Source organism: Capsicum annuum, chromosome 10 (assembly GCF_002878395.1).
Source record: "Capsicum annuum cultivar UCD-10X-F1 chromosome 10, UCD10Xv1.1, whole genome shotgun sequence".
NCBI classification, from domain to species: Eukaryota; Viridiplantae; Streptophyta; class Magnoliopsida; order Solanales; family Solanaceae; genus Capsicum; species Capsicum annuum.
In genome coordinates, this window is record NC_061120.1 from 45,166,786 (window position 1) to 45,187,646 (window position 20,861).

General features: G+C 35.6%; 1 pseudogene; it reads left to right on the plus strand.

Annotated features, from left to right (window-relative positions):
- Positions 1-10,058: 10,058 nt before the first annotated feature.
- Positions 10,059-20,118, plus strand: LOC107844310 (annotated as a pseudogene).
- Positions 20,119-20,861: the final 743 nt, after the last annotated feature.

Consider the following 20,861-nt stretch of genomic DNA (forward strand, 5'->3'; position numbering starts at 1 on the left):
CTTTCCATAACTTTTTTTCCATAAAATTGGATTAAGGAGAGACTTGAAGTATTAGGAATATAACTTAGTGACCTATCTCATAAGCATTCTAGAGCTTGAAAATTTAGGGTATTACAACTTTTCGATATTGTCGGACTCATATGGTTAGTTTTTAATTCCCAAATGAACCAGTGAATAAGTGGGAGGGAAGTTCTCTAGTACCTAAGTAAAGATTTATTTCTTATCTTAGAGCTCAAAAGTTTATTTCCAAGGGGTGCTTTTATCATCTGGTTTGGGTTAGAAATTCTAGTTCTGAGGGTTCTACCTTGAAATTCATCTCTGTGCTTAATGACTTTCCTGAACTATTTGTTGAAGATCTTCCTAGTATTTCTCCTAATAGGGAGATAGATTTTGGGATTTATCTTCTATAGAACACCCATCCTATCTCTATTCCTTCGTATAGATTGGTTTCGGATGAGTTGAAAGAACTTAAGGAGCAATTAAAGGATCTTCTTGATAAGGGTTTCATCCATCCTAGTATCTCCCTATGGGGTGCTCTTGTGATTTTTGTGAGTAAGAAAGATGGGTATTTTTTAATGTACATAGACTATTGGTAGTTGAATAAGGTGATGGTGAAGAATAAGTATCCTCTTCCCAGGATTGATGATCTCTTTGACTAGCTTCAAGGTGCTAGGTATTTTTCTAAGATTGATCTTCAATCAGATTATCATTAGTTGATGATTAGGGAGGCAAATGTCCCTAAAACCGTCTTCCACACCCGGTATGGTCATTACGAGTTTCTAGTTATGTCATTTGGAATGACTAATTCTCTTTGTAGGTTATCTATAATTACATTGTCTTATGTAGATAAGAAGAAGTAAGGAGTGGTAAATGATAAAGCTTATAGTTCATCTTTTGGATTCTGGGGATGGAGGTGTAATTGTTCAAGGGGTTGGGAAGTTATCTCTTGGAGCTAAAGTGAAGGAGAATCAGGTTTCGGATACAATATTGATGAAAATTAAGAATGGTGTGGGTAAAATCAAGGTGATAGTTTTTGAGATAGGTGGTGATGGTATCTTGATGCATCAAGGCAGACTATGTGTTCTTAATATTAATGGGCTGCAAGAAAGGATTTTGACTGAGCCTCGTGAGTAGAAGTATACAGTTAATCTTAGTTCAATGAAGATGTAGCATGATTTGAAGGAGATTTATTAGTGGAATAACATGAAGAGAAATATGGCAAATTTTGTGGCTAAATTCATTGTCTTTCAGTAAGTAAAAGTTAATCACTTAATGCCCTGTGCTGTGTATCAAGTGGTTAAGCTTCCCATGTTGAAGTAGAAAATAATCAACATGGATTTTATTAATGGTCTTCTATGGTCTCGGATCAGCATTATTCGATTTTGGTCATCATGCATAGGATAACTAAGTCTTCTTATTTTTTGCATGTGAGGAATACTTACTCTTGAGTGGTTATGCTAAGTGGTTTATTCAAGAGATCATTCAGTTGCATGGTGCTACAATTTCCACCATTTTAGATTGAGGTACACAGTTCTCTTCTCACTTTTGGCATTTATTTCAAAAAGGTTGGGGACTAAGGTGAACCTTAGCACCGCTTTCAACCTTCAGATAGATGGACTAGTGGAGAGGACCATTTAGACTTTGGAAGATACGTTGCAGGCTTGTGTGATTGATTTTGAAGGTATCTAGGTAGATTATTTGCCTCTTATAGAGTTTGCATACAACAACAATTATCACTCTAGTATTAAGATGGCTCCTTTTGAGTCTCTTTATGGTAGGAGATATAGATCTATTACATGATATAAAGGGATATTTGAAATATAATGGCATTATTTAATGTCTAGAGAGAGTCGGTGTCTCCCATCGAGTATTAATGAACAAAGAGAGTTGCTCTCCCCGAGTAAATGGAAGTTGTTTTGGGCATGATGTGTTACTTTGCAAGTGTAGTTTGTATTACGATACCAACAATGTATGCCTAAATATTTATTGTGGTTTATTGAATAGGATTTTTTGATAAATGTTTTAATTGGGCAATAATAATGGTTGCATAGATAAATGGTGAAAGTGGAGGTCCGAGTAACTGATATTAGAAATTGCATTTGCTAATGCAGAGGTCAACGTGACTAGGGAGGTTTTAGTCCCCCATATTATTATTATATGATTATAGAGGTTCGAGTCCTCCATAAATCATTAGATTATCAGGTTCTTAAGTCACTTTTATATATATTGGGAGGTTTAAGTTACCCATATGCTTATATATAAGAGTATTCTCTGGGTTATGTGGTTACATGCACTGGGGCCCGACCAAGGTGAGAGAGCTGGGGCCTATAAAAATCATGTGTACTATTATATGATGGTTAAGCTACACAATACCGGCTAAGGTTTTGAAAAGTATGTGAAGCCCTAATCCCTATTCGGGCATATATACATAAATTCATACATACATATATATATGTATATATATACTTTTATGCATTTGATTATGTGCATTATCTTTTAATGATTTTAAATTATTGATCATATCATTATGTTATCCTTATCCCCGAGTTCCATTCTAGCGTTCACCCCACTAATTGTCTTCGAATGTTGTATCCCTATGCGATGTAGGAACTGGTCATACTTATACTCTTCTTGCTCAATGACTTAGAGTTGGGATCAACTAGTTAGTCAGATTGAAGTGTTGAGCTTGCATACTTTGAAAGACCCTATTTTATGATTACGGTTTCCTTTACATTTTGACTATTTCATTGGATTTGGTTTTTGGGTATTATTGAGGGCATGTCTCGACACTTTTTTGATATTTAGTTTTGGATCATAGTTTAGAAGGCTTTTTTTTTATAGTGGCTAAAATGCATGGTTTTTTAACTTGTGAAGGTTGATCACTTAAGGCCTGGTGGGTTGACTCAAGAGATTGAGTTGCCTGTATGGAAATAAGAGGTAATTAATATGAATTTTGTTATCGGTCTTCATCAATCTCAAAATTAGTTTGATTCAATTTGGGTCATCTTAGATAGGATGACTAAGTTTACTCACTTCTTACCAGTGAGGAAAAATTATTCGGTAGAGGATTAGGCGAGGTTGTTCCTCGAAGAGATTGAGAAGTTTCATGAGGCGCCTGTTTGTATCATGTCAGATCATGGTACTCAGTTCTCATCAAACTTTTGGTGTTTGTTTTATAGAGGTTTTGAAACTAAGGCGAGCCTTAGTAGTGATTTCCACTCACAGTCGGATAGGAAAGTTGAAAGGACTATTGAGACGATGGAAGATATGCTTCGGGCTTTCCTAATTGATTATGGTGGTAGTTTGTTTGATCATTTTCCTCTTATAGAGTTTGCTTATAATAATATCTACCCCTCTAGAATTGGAATGGCTATGTTTGAGGCATTGAATAGTAGGAGGTGTTGATCTCCTATTTGGTGGTTCGAGGTTGGTGATGCAGAGATATTTGGCAAGAATTTGGTTAACCAAGTGATGAAAAAGGTGAAGGTGATTCGGGATAAACTTAATGTTTTCCAAAGTCTCCAAAAGTCCTATGCGTATGTGAGGTATAGGCAGTTAGAGTTCGAGGTTTACGATTGGGTATTCTTGAAGGTACTTCCCATGAAGGGAGTAATACGATTTGGGAAAAAGGGAAAGCTCAATCCTTCATATGTCGGCCCATACTTGGTCCTGAAGAAGGTTGATAATGTTATATATGCGTTGGCTTTTCCTCCTAGTCTGAGCGCCATTCATCTAGTATTTCATGTTTTGATGTTGAGAAAGTACGTGGGTGATCCTTCTATGGTTATTCCTTTGGAGGAGGTGAGTATTTTGGATTCCTTATTGTATGGGGAAATCTTGGTTGAAGTTTTGGATCATCACGTTCATTTGTTGCATACGAAGAACGTAGCTTCAGTAAATGTCCTATGGAGGAACCAAAAGGTTGAAGAGGGAACTTAGGAACCCTAAGAGGACACGAAGTCATAGTAACCATTCTTGTTTTCCATGCTAAATCATCATGCTTAAGGTATGTGTTATTCTTAACCTTGTTGTTTTCTGACTTTGTTAAAGGAAAAAGTGATTTCCTTAGCATCTATATTTTAGAGTTTGTAAAAGGTAAGAGTAGATAAATATGGAGTCAAATCGTGCTAGCAATAGCCTTGTCCCATCATTTGAGGACTAATGATCCAAGAAGAGGAGAATTGAAACACCCTGGATTTTTTCCCTTGAAAATTTCCTGAGCTTTAAGCTCACTTCCCTGGTTATGACTGGACCATATAAGTCATAGGGTGTCCCTATGAGTCATAACAAAACTAGAAGGTTTGTGGCTTGATTTTGCTTTGAGTACAAGTGTCTCAATAAGATCCATAAGGATATGTTACGAGTCGTTAGATATAATCATAGGGTGTCTAGTGTATGTCCCAAATTGGGTTCTATGTTGACTACGACTAGACCCTATAAGTCATAGGGTCCCGCTACAAGTGGGTCCATTGAGTCATAAGGTTAACAATGTAGGGTGCCTTGGTAGTACTACTTTTGTTACGACTCCTGGTGATGAGTCATTAGGAGTGGTTACGAGTCAAGTAGTTGACTCGTAGTTAAAGGCGGCACTTTCTTAGCTTTTAAGTTGAGGGCATTCTAGACATTTCCCCTCTTACACAACTTCAACCCCACGTCTAATAGCCTCTTTAGGGTGTTATTATCACTCAAAAACAATCAAAGTAACTTCTCAAATACTCCCAAATCCTTAAGGTCAAGAACACTTTAGGTTTTCAAGAGGTTGTTCAATTAGGGCTCTCAAGGATGATTTCTCTCCATACATCTTACTATTACGGGCATGTTACTAGTCCCTCATTGTTAAATTTTTAACAACATGTTATTTAAAGCATTGTTATGAGATTATTGTTATGGTTCTGAAGCAAGGTTTGGGGGTCTTGAATGTTTACGAATTGAATAATGTATCTCATGGTTTATATGTGATTTCCATGTTTTAAATATGGTTTTGAACTTGTGGGTGCATGGGTATGGTGAATAAGCTAGGGAATTGTGATTTTTCCAAACCTGTGACTTTTGAAGTGGTTATGACCCCAACACCATAATATGAAATTGGTAGTAATTATGAGAACTGTGGGAATTTGTAAAATAGAACTAGTCTTGAACTATTGCATGATATAGAGGAATATTTTAAATAAAATGGTGTGATTTAATGAACAACTAAATTCGGTGTCTCACACCATGTATTAATGAATAAAGGGAGTTCTTCTCCCCAAGTTAATGGAAGTTGTTTTGGGCGTGATTGTTACCTTGCAAGTGGATTTGGTATAACAATACCAATAATGTATGCCTAAATTTGTATTGTGGTTCATTGAATAAGGTTGTGTAATAAATATTTTAATTGGGTTCTAATGAGGGTTGTGTAGCTGAGTCGTGAAAGTGGAGGTCCGAGTGACCGATACTGGAATCCACATTTGCCTACACGGTGGTCAAAGTGACTAGGGAGGGTCGAGTCCCCTTTATTATTATTATTTTTTCATTAGGGAGGTTCGAGTGCCCCATGTGTATATATATGAGATTATTCTCCAGTTTGTATAGCTATATGTACTACCCGACCAGTGGGTGACAATTGGAGCATATTAGCCCATGGTTACTATTATATGATGGTTGAGCAACACAATCCAGGCTAAGGTTTTGAAAAACATGTTAAGCCCTCATACCTATCGCGATATATATATATATGCATATATATATATATATATGTTTATGCATTTGATTATGTCCATTAGTTTTGGATGATATTAAATTGTTGATCATATCATTATGTTATCCTTATCCTCGAGTTCCATGCTATTTTTCACCCCGCTAACCATCTTCGGATTCTATATCCCCATATGATGAAGGAACTTGCCATACTTTTACTCCTCTTGCTCAGTGACTTAGAGTCGGGATCAGCCAGAGAGTCAGATTGATGTGGTGAGCTTCCATACTATGAAAGTTCTTATTTTATGATTATGATTTCCTTTACATTTTGACTATTTCTTTGGATTTGGTTTTTGGCTATTGTCGGGGGCATGTCCCGACACTTTATTGATATATTTAGTTTTGGATCATAGTTTAGATGGCTTTGTTTAGACTACTATCTCTATTGATCAGCGTCGGCCGGTCGTGTGGCCAGTCGTCGGTGGTTGGTTATGGATATGCATTTAAGCATTCTTAGATTATTGTACACAATCTTGTTGTATGCTAAAAATTCAGCCAACCTTAGGGTGTGGTGTGTTTGGGTTTTGTTAGGTGTAAGGGTGATCTCCGGTGCATATAGGACTTGAGATACCCATCATAGCTTGGCGTTGGTTTGGGTCATGAAAAAGGTGGTATCAGAGCCTAGGTTTGATGTCATTGGGTGTCTAACAAAGCCATGTCAAGTAGAGTCTCTTTTATAGAGGTGTATCACGCCACACTTATAAGGGAGAGGTGATGAGACATTTAGGAATAATTCCCTTTCCTGTTGTTCTATTTCAAGCTATAGCGTCTAAGGACTTGAATATTTCTAATTCCCATTTGTTCTCTTTTCAGATGCCTCCCAGATGATTTGAAGCTCATGTAAACTCCTTTATCCCACTTGAGGACAATGCTGATGAGACATGCCCTGCTTATGGGGTACGAACTCGTTCTAGGGGTCCAGTTCCTGATTTCCCTCTTCGAGTCCCACCGGTCAACTATAGTCCCCCTTGAGCTACTCAGATTGAAATGTCGAATGCGAAATTTGGTCAATCCATTCATATGTTATCTCCATTGGTAGGTTCTCAACTCAATGTATTAATAACTCATGATATCAGTTTCCACATGACAAGACTAGAATAAACAGTCATAATATTATCATTCCGACCCCTCACTTGGGCATCATTATAGTGAATATGCTATTAAATGCTTAGATAAGGTCTACAATGTAAAGTTAATCCCTCACTTAAGTGATACAATGATAAATAAGGTATTTAATGTACAAAAAAAGACTTATAATATAAAGTCAAGACCTCACTCCAGTTTCAATTATATATCCTCTTAAATGAAAAGCTATCTGTGTTTAAGCCCCCACTGGGGCACATAATCACAAATATTTACTAAAGTCCCTAATAAAGTTAACAGAAGCCACACATGGTCAATACAAAATAACAAACAATCCTGATAACAATAAATTATGGACTACCCAAATCTAACTTAGTCCATACATTATGCCTCAACTATTACAAGTCTATTCATACTTTTTGTATCCTCTAAAACCTTTATAATTCCATCAATAATGATGATAGAAACATAAATAACCTCTACTAAGGCACGAAACCACATTCGTCGTAATAAAGTCCCCTAATAAGATTCTAGCTCTAAATTAGGATTTCAATATCAATTATTCAAGAATCACTAGGTAATCTATCTACATTATACTCTAAGGATATTTCCAATTAGTAACCCAAACTAATCAAGACAATAATATCTCTACAATCCATCAAAGTTTTAGGTATCTATGGAGATGCTCGTCATTTACCTAAGAAGGACTGAATTCTAAATAAATCATATCATATTAAGAAACAACATATAAATTCTTTAGAAAAAACAAGGTACATCTCAACACGCCTTAAAAAATATTCCCATGCCCAAACACCATCCAAAGCTCCAGAAAAAAGCTCAAATCCCTCAAATCAACACCAAACATATCCAATCTAGACAAATATGTCATCTAAAAGTCAAAACGGAGCTAATGATACCTATATGGACCCTATTCAAGATGGGTTAAAACTGATTAGGTTAAAACCACAATTTTATAAAGAATAATGTTCCTTATAACAAGAGGAGTTTATAGCGGAAAACCCAAGATAAAAATGAGTAAAAATCAAAATGAAATGAAAGGAAACTAATTTACAATTTACTGGGTAAAACCCTACAAAATCATGTTTAATAATTAATGGTTTGAAGTTTTTTTAAAGAGAAAGTTAATGGAATGTGATAGAATAATGGCTTAGAAACTTACCCTTGGAAGAAATCATTAAAAACCCTTTGAAATTTCCTTTATTGGACCTCTAGAAGTTCAAAATTAGAGAAAATTTAAGTTGGGGTAGAAAATGGAGTTAATACTCTATCCAAGTCAGCTGGCCTTTAGGGGCATGGGCCATTGTTCATGATCGTGAGGTTACCTGACTCAAACCATTGTAAATGCAAGCTCTAAGGTCATGAATGCAAAGAGAAATTAAAAATTTGTTTGTCCACCACTCCATATATTAAACAATAGAGCTTCGTGAATATGAGCCTAGGACCATGAATGGAAATAATAACAGAGCAAGCACCAGATAACAGCTGAAATTAATAACAGCACAAGTCAAAATTCTATGAAGGGACACTTGGGATTCATTTGGTACCCCACAAAAATGAAAAATAATTCTACTAGGTTAATTTTGATTTTTCAGACATAATGGTGATGTTAGATTTTTAACAAAAGATAGTTTTCAAAATATAAACCCCCAAGACCCCTCTAAGGCCAAATTTAACTAGTTTGCAAATAAAGGGTCAAAATGCAAAATAAGGGTTTGTGACCCAAACTAACAATGCTACTAGCCAAAAATTGACATTCTGGAGCAAATGGAACAATCAGAATCATGATATGAGGCCATACATTACTGGAATTAATTGTATGGAAATGGTTGAAATATCATCACCATAGATATATAAGTCGTCCCTATACATCTATAGTAAAGATTACCACACCCGCTAAAAATGATCGCATTATAGTAGCTCTAATGCGATAGTTGTATCTAATGGTCTCCTAAACTATCACCATATTAGGACTTATTGTGGTGGTTCTTGTTCCAAAAAATTGTGATGGTTGATATTTTGCTGAGACGACCTCAACCTGTACCTATAAAACTTTATACAATGGTTATAAATATGGTATGTTGATGTTTATCTCTATAAATTTGTTAAAAGTTATATCTATTCTAAAGTTTGTATTGCTATAATGTGATGGTGCCAACCGTTACTTGATGGAAATGGCAATGATTTTTCAAATGGTGTTGTGATAGTTATTTATAAGCTATTGCAACACTTATTTTATGGGCTAAAACAATGGTTATCTATAGGCTATTGCAACACTCAATTTTAGGCTACTACAATAGTTATTTGTAGGTTATTGAAACAATTGTTTATTAGCAACTGTAATAGCTATTTATACGCCATTGGGATAGTTATTTGTAGCCTATTGCAAGAGTTATTTATTGGACTATTCAAAAGTACTATATTATTCTATTTCAATGATTTATAAACCATAACATAAAATGTATATATAAATCGATCATGAGTAGTAACTATTAATTCTCAAAATCATAACCAAGAAACGAAATATTTTTTGAACAAAACATACATAAGTTTTGAATGTTAAAAAATAACAGATATTTAAAAGTTGGTCAATTTTTCCAATAGCATAACTTGAAGCCAATGTGATTGGTCTCTCAGGTCAGTTCTAGTTCATCATTTTTATTCTCATCATCTACACAATCACCTACAACAATAAGAAAAACAAAGAAGATGTTTATAAAGAAATATTTTGCAAAAACCATGACACAAAGAGGCTTCCCATCATTCCTAGCAATAAATGAGAAACACAAAACCAATAAGGGCCAACCATGTAGTGACTAGAACAGGGTCATATCATTAATAAAAACTTTCAAGATAACTAAAGAGAAAAAAGATCTAGAAAAAAAATAAGTACTAAAACAACAACACTATCACAAAGGTAAGAAGAATATTCAACATTTTTGTATAACAAGGTAGGAGGAATATTCAGCACCAATTAATTATCAAAGGCCCAAGGTTGAAAAGGTACAAGGAATATTCAGCAACAGCACAGGCAAAAAAACATCATCCAAGGGAGCAACCTAATAGAAAACAAATGTATAGAAAAATTATTTTCACCAGAACTATCTAACATAGTCTAACAACAACAACATCAGCAAAAGAGATATAACTTGATTGAATCAAAAATTAGAATTTTATCCAATCCAAGATTCATCTCAACTCACACTTTCCTACATTAAATAATATGCAACCAAATCCTTCACAAACTATGGCACCAAAAAACAACACAAACCCTTTGAATATCAAGACATTTTATGGGTTAATACTAATGGTAATAGAATATTTTTCAAGCAGAGAAAGGGAATATGAAATATTATCAAGGCTTTTAAAGGAGAGAATTACATGTATCAATGGTCCAATTAATGATGCCACCTCTCATGTTGTTGCTCTCGTTCTTGACCTTAAATCTGAACACCCCTCTAAGCTTATTCACGTTTACCTTAACTCTCCTAGTATTGTTGTTACTATTGGTCTTATGATCTATGATACAATGAAGTATATTGTAATGCCCTGAGATTAAACCCTGGGCATCACATGGTGCTTACAGTCCCAAGGGAGTAGAAGCTAACCCATGAGTTGGTACCTACTATGAGCACTGAATAATAACATAATAAATGTGGAAGAATAACTGATTATCCATAAGGTTTTATCAACTGAATCAGTACTGAAACATAAATCTGAAGGAAACAACTATTTAAATCTAATAAAATACTAATAAAGTGAATAACTAACTGACATGTACGAAAGCCTCTAAAATTGATTGAAAATACGAGTTGATGGGACAGGCCCTAACTAACTCTAACTAACTACTAAACTAAAAACACAAAAATAAATAATCTGTCCTCAAAATATAAGGACTCACCACGTCTACTGCTGTGAGCCAAAGAAGTCTAAGCACGATTTGGGAACTGGGCATCCGAACCTGTGATACGATACATCATAGCGCAAAGGAAAAAGTGTGTGATTAGTACTTTGAATGTATTGGTATGCTAAATGAGTTAGGCTAATATGCATGGTTTCATGAACATGGATAAATAATTGTCTGGATATGTATGTATAACATAAGGAATTAAAATAAATGCATGAAATCTGGAGTTACTAAGAATATGTGAAGTCTATAAATACTGAGGATATATGACCAAGCATGTAACATGAACTAAATAAAATCTATAAACTGAAATACTGAAATAACTTAAATAACTGATATCTATAAGCTTTGGTCAAACAACATTGAGACTTAGCGACTGAAATTATTATTGGACTGAAACTATAGCTGAGACTATGAGAGGTGTCATCTAATCAATATATCCCGATCTGAGCTAATTGGGGTCCAACCTGTAACTTTAGTTGAAAGGGTGTTAGTATCGTGCCATAATTACTAACGCTGGCTATGTGGATCCACTAAACTGTTATACTGTATGGTTTTGAAGGACTAACGATGTTAAGCCTAATCTGACAGATGAACTCTACGAGAAAGTCAAACCTAAACTGACGGGTGACTTTTCAAATGCTAAACTGGCTATGTTGCACTCGCTCGGTGCTAAATCCTACTCCCAACTGAATGACACTGGATGCTAAACTATTCTAAGTTTAACTAACTGATCTAGTAATGTGCATAATATATTCTGAAGTTATCCTGAAGATACTGAGATGAGACAAAGTAAACAACTATGGTTTTTGGGTATTCAATATCCCCAGGACTCAAAAGCAAAAATAGTTAACATGATACTTAAGCTTAAAGAACATAACATGCAAGTCTCTATCAAATCTTCACTTTTGTAGGCATTTTATCAAACACTTATAGTTCATAGTTTATTCAAATCATGGGAATGTTTTAGGACTTGTAGTAATAACATGAATTCAACATGAATAGCACTAAATCATGGTTTAATTCAATGAACGACAACATTAAAATGTGGAGAATTAAATAACAATAATAATTTCATTTATACATTGTGTAAAATCATAGTTCATGCAGATTCATGGGTGAAATCATAATCGAAAATAAAAATAACTTGAAAGGATCATAATTTTTTGCAATTTAAACTAGATACTTGGACTCCATGGGTGGAAGAAACCCATGGATAAATATGTAACATACCTGGGTTAGTGAATTTAAGAGGATTGATGGCGAGATTTCTTGAGATTTGATCTTGTATTTGAGTGCTAGGGTTATAATGGAGAAAAATTTGAAGAACAATGAGCATATTTTGCTTAATTTAAAGATTAATCTTCTGTTTACATGATTGGGGGGTTTGTTGAAAGTCAAGATTGCCCTTGGGATTTAAAATCCCATAACTGGAATGCTGATTAAAGCCCCACCACGACGTAGTGAGTAGGTCATCGTGATACCCACCGCGATGCGGTGGAATTGCGATGACTTTCTGGATCATGAAAATTGCTGTTTTGGCGTTCACCACGATGTGGTGCAACGGCGGTGATCCTCTAAGAATTGAAAAATGCCGAAATGGCCTTCATCATGACACGATAACATGCTCATCGCGATACTCTCTGAGATGTGGCCTAATCACGGTTAGCTACTATTTTACCAATTCGAATGTGATCCAATCCCCATTTAAAATTCCCAAAACTTACCCAAAACAAGCTATTTTCCAGCTTCTAAGTGTTACAAGTACGTACTAAAGGTAGGACTAAGCTAAAAATGTTCAAGGTATGATAGTATCTCCCCCTTAGGAACATTAGTTCCTAAATGAGACTAATAAAGCTGAGATACTAAAAACTCAGTCTATATCTGGCATGCACAACTAAAAGCATGACTAAATAGATAAATAAATGCAAGAACTATCGAATGAATGGCTATATAAAGCTTAAACTTGGAGTGAAAAGAGATGATCTGAGGAAACTAGTTACCTTGAACTGAATCTGCAATGAAAAGATGAGGGTACTTGGTCTGCATATCTGCTTCTACTTCCTAAGATACTCCCTCAATAGATTGATTTCGCCAAAGAACTTTGACAAAAGGAACTTCTTTGTTCCTTAGTCTAAGAACTTGATGATCAAGAATTTTGACTGGAACTTCCTCATAGGAAAGGTTGTTCTGGACATCCATATTTTTTAAGGTGACAACTACCGCTGGGTCACCAATACACCTTTTCAACAATGAAACATAGAACATTGGGTGCACTGAAGTTAAACCTAAAGGAAATTCAAGCTGATACACTACCTTTACGAAATGGCTGAGAATTCTAAAAGGACCGACATATCGAGGACTAAGTTTCCCTTTTTTGTTGGACCTCTTCACTTCCTTCATGGGGGAGATTTTCAAGTATACAAAATCACCGACCTCAAACTCGAGATACTTTCTCCTCACATCTGCATACGATTTTTGTTAGCTCTGGGCTGCCCTAAGCCTTTCTCTGATCAACTAAACTTTCTCTAATGCATTAAACACCAAGTCAGGCCCTACAACTATGGCCTTACCCACTTCAAACCAACCACTAGGAGATCTATATCTCTTACCATAAAGATCCTTAAATGGAACTATCTGAATACAAGAATGATAGCTATTATTATATGTGAATTAAATCAAGGGAAAGTGGTCATCCTAACTACCTTTAAAATCAACAACGTAGGCTCTTAACATATCTTTGAGAACTTGAATGGTCTATTCTACTTGCCTGTACTGAGGTGGACTTGGGTATCGAGGATATTTTGGAATGCCTTCCAGAAGGGAGAGGTAAATTAGGTACCTCTATCTGAGATAATATATAAGGAAACACCAAACAACCTAACCAACTCTCTAAGATAGAGTTTGGCATTGTACTCGGCTGAATAAGAGGTATAGACTAGAAAAAAATAAGCTGATTTGATTATTCTGTCAATGATAACCCAAATAGAATCAAGTTGATGATGGATACGAGGCAAACCTATCACAAAGTCGATGTTCACTTTCTCTTACTTCTAAGTGGGAATACTGAACTCCTACATGGACCCACTAGGTTTTTGGTGCTCAATTTTAACCTGCTGACATATAGAGCACTTAGCTACAAACTCTACAATGGCCCCTTGGATTAATCGAGTAATGCGCACCATACACTTTTACAAGAATTCATTGCCTGAAGTCATCTCCATCAGGCACACATAGTCGACCCTGAAAATGCAGCACACCATCTCCTCCTTATTAGAAAACCTTCACTTTTTGGTCTATGTTTGTTTCTTTCAACTTAACTAGACTAGGATCGCTATCTTGCTTTTTCTTCACATCAGAAACTAGGGATGATTCTGAACTACTCTACACCTATACACTACCTTCTGCTGAGTCAACTAAGTGGACACCTAGTCGGGCAAACTAATGAACTTCCTGAGCTAACTTCCTCTTACCATTCTCAACATGAGCTACACAACCCATGGATGATTTACTGAGAGCATTAGCCACTAGATTGGCCCTTCCCGGATGATACAGAACACTTATGTCATAATTTTTAAATAACTCTAACTACCTCTGCTGAGGTAAATTCAAATCTTTTTAAGAGACTGCAAGCTTTTGTGATCTGTTAACATATCAACACTACAGCTGCTAGATTAAGATCATGGGTAGGGTAAATTTTTCATGAGGCTTAAGTTGTCTAGAGGCATAGGATATAACCTTACCTCTCTGCATAAGTACACAACCCAAACCTACTCTGGATTCATCACAATACATAACAAACTTATCTAAATGATATGGCAAAATAAGAACTGGGGTTGAGGTGAGTCGAGTCTTCAACTCCTGAAAACTCTTCTCACAGAAATATGACCACTAAAACTTAAACTTCTTATGTGTCAATCTGAACATAGGGGATGCAATAGATGAAAACCCTTTAACAAACCAACCGTAAGCCAAACCTAAAAAACTCATGATGTCTAATAGAGAGATAGGTCTGGGCCAGTTTCTCACCGCTTTAGTCTTTTATGGATCAACTCTAATGCCATCACTGGAAATAATATGGACAAGGAAAGATACTAATCTTAGTAAGAATTTACACTTACAGAATTTAACGAACAACTGATGAGCCCTAAGATTCTACAACACTAGATGGTCTGTATGATCATTTTTGCTATGAGAGCAGAAAAGATTGTCATTGATAATGACTATAACAAACATGTCAAAGTACTGCTTAAACATGCAATTTATTCAGTCCATGAAAGTTGTTAGGGCATTAGTAAGACCAAAGGACATGACTAGAAACTTGAAGTTACCATACCGAGTTTGGAAAGCTATCTTCAGAATATCGCATTCCCTGACTCTGAGCTGATAATAGCCTAATCTAAGGTCTATCTTTGAAAAGTAGCTGGCACCCTAAATTTGGTCAAAGAAGTCATTGATTCTAGAGAGTGGATATTTATTCTTCAATGTGACTTTGTTCAACTGATGGTAGTCTATACGCATTCTGAGAGAACCGTCTTTCTTACACACGAATAGAACTAGTGCACCCTACAGAGAGATAATGGGCCTGATGAATCCCTTATTCGGGTGATCTTTTAACTATTCTCTTAACTTCCTGAGTTCTACTGGAACCATCTTATATGGCAGAATAGATATGGGCTGAGTATCTAGAAGAAGGTCTAATCCAAAGTCAATTTCTCTTTCGGAAAGAACTCCGAGAAGATCTTCAGGGAACACATCTGGGAATCCCTGACTACTGAAACTGACTCAAGGGTTGAAGTCTCTGAATTATAGTCTTTAACTCAAATAATATGAAAAATACACCCTTTGGATATCATCCTTCTCGCTCTAAGGTACGAAACAAGATAACCCCTAAGAGTTGTAGTTCTACCTCTCCATTCAAGGACTAGTTCATTTGGGAACTGAAAATGAACTATTCTGTTTCTACAATCAATTGAGGTATAGCATGAGTAGAGCCAATCCATGTAGAGAGTGATGTCAAAATCTATCATCTCTAACTCCATGAGGTCAGCTAAAGTAACTTTCTGAGATATTATGATAGAACAGTTCCTGTATACCTATCGGGCTACAATAGAAACACCTACTCGAGTAGATACTGAAAATGGCTCTATTAGAGTTTTGGGACTAACTCCAAAGTTGACATCTATATATGGAGTTACAAAAGAATGAGAAGCTCTAGGGTCTAGTAAAGCATAAATATGTAAATGGAAGGCCTACAACGTACTAGTAACTATGTCAGGAAAATTTTCCTAATCTTTTTGGGACTGAAGAGCATACAATCTATTTGGACACTGGCCACTGGTAGCACTGGAAGTGGCACACTACTGAGTCAGGCGACCGACTGGAACTGACGACTGATAAAACTGGCCCTATTGGCGCAAATACCTACCTTTCTGAGCAATAACCCTGCACTCCCATACCCAAAGTATACATTGCTGTCAGCTCTACACTCACTCTTATGGTGTCTTCCATATTTCTTACATGGAGGATTTGTACAGGCACTGTTAACACTACCTTAGGACTTGGAGCCTACTGCCTTATCCCGAGGATTATTTCTGAATTTGGGTACGGGGGCACTAGCGGAAGAGGGTGTTGGGGATGATGACATTTGATCAAATTGAGGATGGTTATCACCTTCTGAACTTGGCTACCTAAAATTAAAACTACCCATCCTAGCCTTCTTACTCTCCCTCTCTATTTTCTTAGTCTTCTACTCCTCTATCTGTTGAGCATAAACCATCAGCCTAGACAAGTCTATTTTCCTAATTAGCATTACGTTCCTACACTTCTTAACTATACTATCAGACACTTTAAACACAAATTTGCTCATCTTGGACCTGTTATCAGCTACTACATAAGGACCATATCTAGCTAACTGAGTAAGCTTGAGGGAATACTCCTTGACGCTCATACTGACCTACCTCAAGTAATTAAATTCAAACACCTTAACCTCCCTCAACTCCAGTAGGAAGAACCTATCTAAGAATGATGTAGCAAACTCTTTCCATTCTATAAGCCCTACATCTGCACCCCTATCTACTTCTCACTACTTAAACAATGATTGTACTACAACTTTTGAAACACTGCTTAAACCACTGCTTCCTATTATATACAACTCACTAATCTCACTAGATGTCACCCTCATAATATTTGTCACCTTTTAACTATATCTAAGAATTTTTATGGATCCTCTTCAGACTTGGATCCCGTGAAGGAGGATTTATTTGGGTAAAGTCCCGAATTCTAGTTGCAGTAGTATTAACCACTGGATAGCTTAAAGAATAGATAGTCGTTCATTCCAAGATGCTACAAAGTTCTCTAGAGTGGTGAACGCAGCTTTGAATTCTTCATGAGAGATATACTCGTCCAGAGGATCTTTCTAAATGGGCAGAGGTACTGGCTAGTTTCTCGCTCTTCTTCCATTGTTTTTTGGGGAGGCAAACATAAACGGAAGAAAGATTAGATTAGGTAGAGAGTTTAAGATGAGATCATGCTTAATCACATGACATGAATACTAAAAGAAGGGAAACTTTTCCTAAAAGCCTTTTAGCCTTTTTCCCATAAGTGTGCCGCGCTACACACCTATGCACAAGCCTCTACTTGAAGCTGCTTTCAGACTTCCTAGGATACTTTAAAATCTTAGGCTCTGATGCCAAGTTTGTAATGCCCCAAGAGTATACCCTGGGGTCCACATAGTGTTTATAGTCCCGAGGGACCACAAGCTAACCCATGAGCTAGTACCTACTGTTAGTACTGAATAATAACATAATAAATGTGGAAGAATAATTGATTAGCCATATGGTTTTATCAACTAAATCAGTAATGAAACATGAATCTGAAGAAAACAACTATTTGAATCTGATAAAATACTGATAAACTAAAAAACTAACTAACATGTATGAAAGCCTCTAAACTTAACTGAATAAGGAGTTAATGGGATAGGCCCCAACTAACTCCAACTAACTAATAAAAAAACATGAAACAAAATAATTTGTCCTCAAAATATGAGGACTCACCATTGCTATTGCTGTGAGCCTAAGAACTCTAAGGGCGATTCGAAAACTAAGCGTTTGAACCTATGATGCGATACATCATAGCACAAAAGAAAAAGTATGCGATCAGTACTTTGAATGTACTGGTATGGTAAATGAGGTAGGTTAATATGCATGATTTCATAAACATGGTTAAATAATTATTTGGAAATGTATGTATAACATAAGGTATTAAATAGAATGCATGAAAGCTTAAGTTACTAAGAATTTGTGAAATCTGTAAATACTGAGGATGTATGACCAAGCATGTAACATAAACTAAATAAAATATGTAAACTAAAATACTGAAATAACTAATATCTATAAGCTTTGGTCAAACAACACTGAGACTGAGTGTCTAAACTAATTATTGGACTAAAATTATAGCTGAGACTGTGGAGGTATCATCTAGATGACATGCCCCGATCTGAGCTAATCGGGGTCCAACCTATAACCCCAGTTGGAAGGGTGTTAGTACTGTGCTACGGGTACTAACGTTGGCTATGTGGATCCACTAAACTTGTATATTGTATGGTTCCAAAGGACTAAGTGTGTCAAGCCTAATCTGACAGGTGACCCCTACGAGATAGTCAAGCCTAAACTGACTTCTGACTTCTCATATCCTACGCTGGCCATATAGTTCTGGAGTATATGGATTACTACTAATGACTCTACCTATCTGAAGGGGAAGCCTTCATTCTTCCACTCGCTCGGTGTTAAATCCTACTCCCAACTGAATGACATTGGATGCTAAACTGTTCTGAGTTTAACTGACTGATTTAGTAATGCTCATAATATATTCTAAAGTTATCCTGAAGATACTAAGATGAGACTAAGTAAACAGCTAAGGTGTTTGGGCATTCAATACTACCAGGACTCAAAAACAAAAATAATTAGCATGATACTTAAGCTTAAAGGACATAACATGCAAGCCTCTATCAAATCTTTACTCTTGTAGGCATTTTGTCAAACACTTGTAGTTCATAGTTTATTCAAATCATGGGAATGATATAGGACTTGTAGTAATGAATTCAGCATAAATAGAACTATCATGGTTTAATTCAGTGAACAAAAACATTAAAACATGGAGAATTGAATAACAACAATAATTTCATTTATACATGGTGTAAAATCATAGTTCATGAAGATTCATGGGTGAAATCATAATCTAAAATCAAAATAACTTGAAAGGATAATAATTTTTGCAATTTAAACTGGATACTTGGACTTAATGAGTGAAAGGAACCCATGGATCAACATCTAACATACCTGGGTTAATGAATTTGAGAGGATTGATGGTGAGATTTCTTGATATTTGATCTTGTATTTTAGAGCAAGGGTTTTAATGGAGAGAAATTTGATGAACAATGAGCATACTTTGGTCAATTTCAAGATTAACCTTTTGTTTACATGATCTGGGGGGCTTGATGTAAGACAATATTACCCTTGTCATTTTAAATCCCACAACTGGAATGTCTATTAAAGTCTCACCATAATGCGGTGAGTAGGTAATTGCGATACCTTTCGTGATGCGATGGAATCGCAGTAACTCTCTAGATCATAAAAATTATTGTTTTAGGGTTCAGCGCAACGCGATGTAACCACGGTGACCCTCTGGTAATTGACAAATGCCAAAATGGGCTTTATCACGATGCGATGACATGCTCATCACGATACTCACCACAACACGGTCTAATCGCGGTGAGCTACTATTTTACCAATTCGAATGCAGTCTAATCTCCATTTGAAAATCCTTAAAATTACCTGAAACAAGCTATTTTCCATGTTCTAAGTGTCACAAGTATGTACTTAGGGTCGGACTGAGCTAGAAATGTTTGGTGTATTACATATATCCAATATCCTATTAATACTATATGTCTAGGTCGAGAAGCTTTAATAGTATCCCTTCTCTTAGCTATAAGTTCAAAGGGTGAGAGGCGATCTCTCCTTCAATGGTATTCCTTCTCTTAGCTACAAGTACAAAGGGTGAGAGCCGATCTCTCCTTAATACTTCAATCATGATCCATAAGCCTTTAGGTGGATATGGAGGAAAATCTAAAGATTTGACAATCCACATAAAATAGATTATTTAGGTGTGTGGTATCTAATGTTTTATAGATAAAGATTAAGGGACAACCTATTGACAGAGTTTTGAATAATATGAGTATGGACTATTTTATGACACCAGAAGAGGCCAAGGTGTTTTGAACAATCAACGAGGTTACAGATGAAAGACCAATGGATTTAGTAACTAATGATATTGCAAATGAAACCAAATATAAAGACTCAAGTAAGAATTTGTAGTCATAGTGACTCCATTGTTGTCTTTATTGACATTGTTTCTAACTAGTTCTCCATTTTTTATTTACTTTCTTGTATTTTGTTTCGATGAGATGATTATCTCATTACTTTGTTTCCTAATTATTTGTTTTAGTGAGTTTATGAGATTGAATTATTTAAGGTATTTTTAGATAGAATGATCTAAAGTATTCAGTGCTCAGTTGATCCCATTAGTAATTTTTTGGACTAATTTTTACAAAACAACTCCTGGATAAATCTGAAAATTCTTATCACTTTGCTTGAAAAAAACAAACTAAATTGTTTATTTAATCGTTTGAACTCAATCAATTCAGTTCAGAGATTTTTATTTGAGTTTTTGAATTGAGTTTCACATAAGTTTCACATATATTTGAGTAACTCAATGGAATTTAAATACACATATGATGTAGTTGAAACATCATTTAGTGTTAAAACACAAAACATAATTGTGTTTGACTTTAGGCAGAAGAGCTTATTGATTCAATGTTTTGAATAAGGAGCAAACAAATAGTGAATGATTTTTCAACTACACCATAAGTTCTTCCATAGTCAAACACAATTCGGAGTAACAAAAGTAACTTCAATCAGAATTTCAAACACTCAATAGTCAAGCAAAACCTTAACTAGAGTACCAACTCTCAACATCCTGGCTAAAATTTAACTTCATAGTGTATTTATTTAAATATTTCTCAAGACATGATATCAAACAACTTTGTTAGTCATAGAAT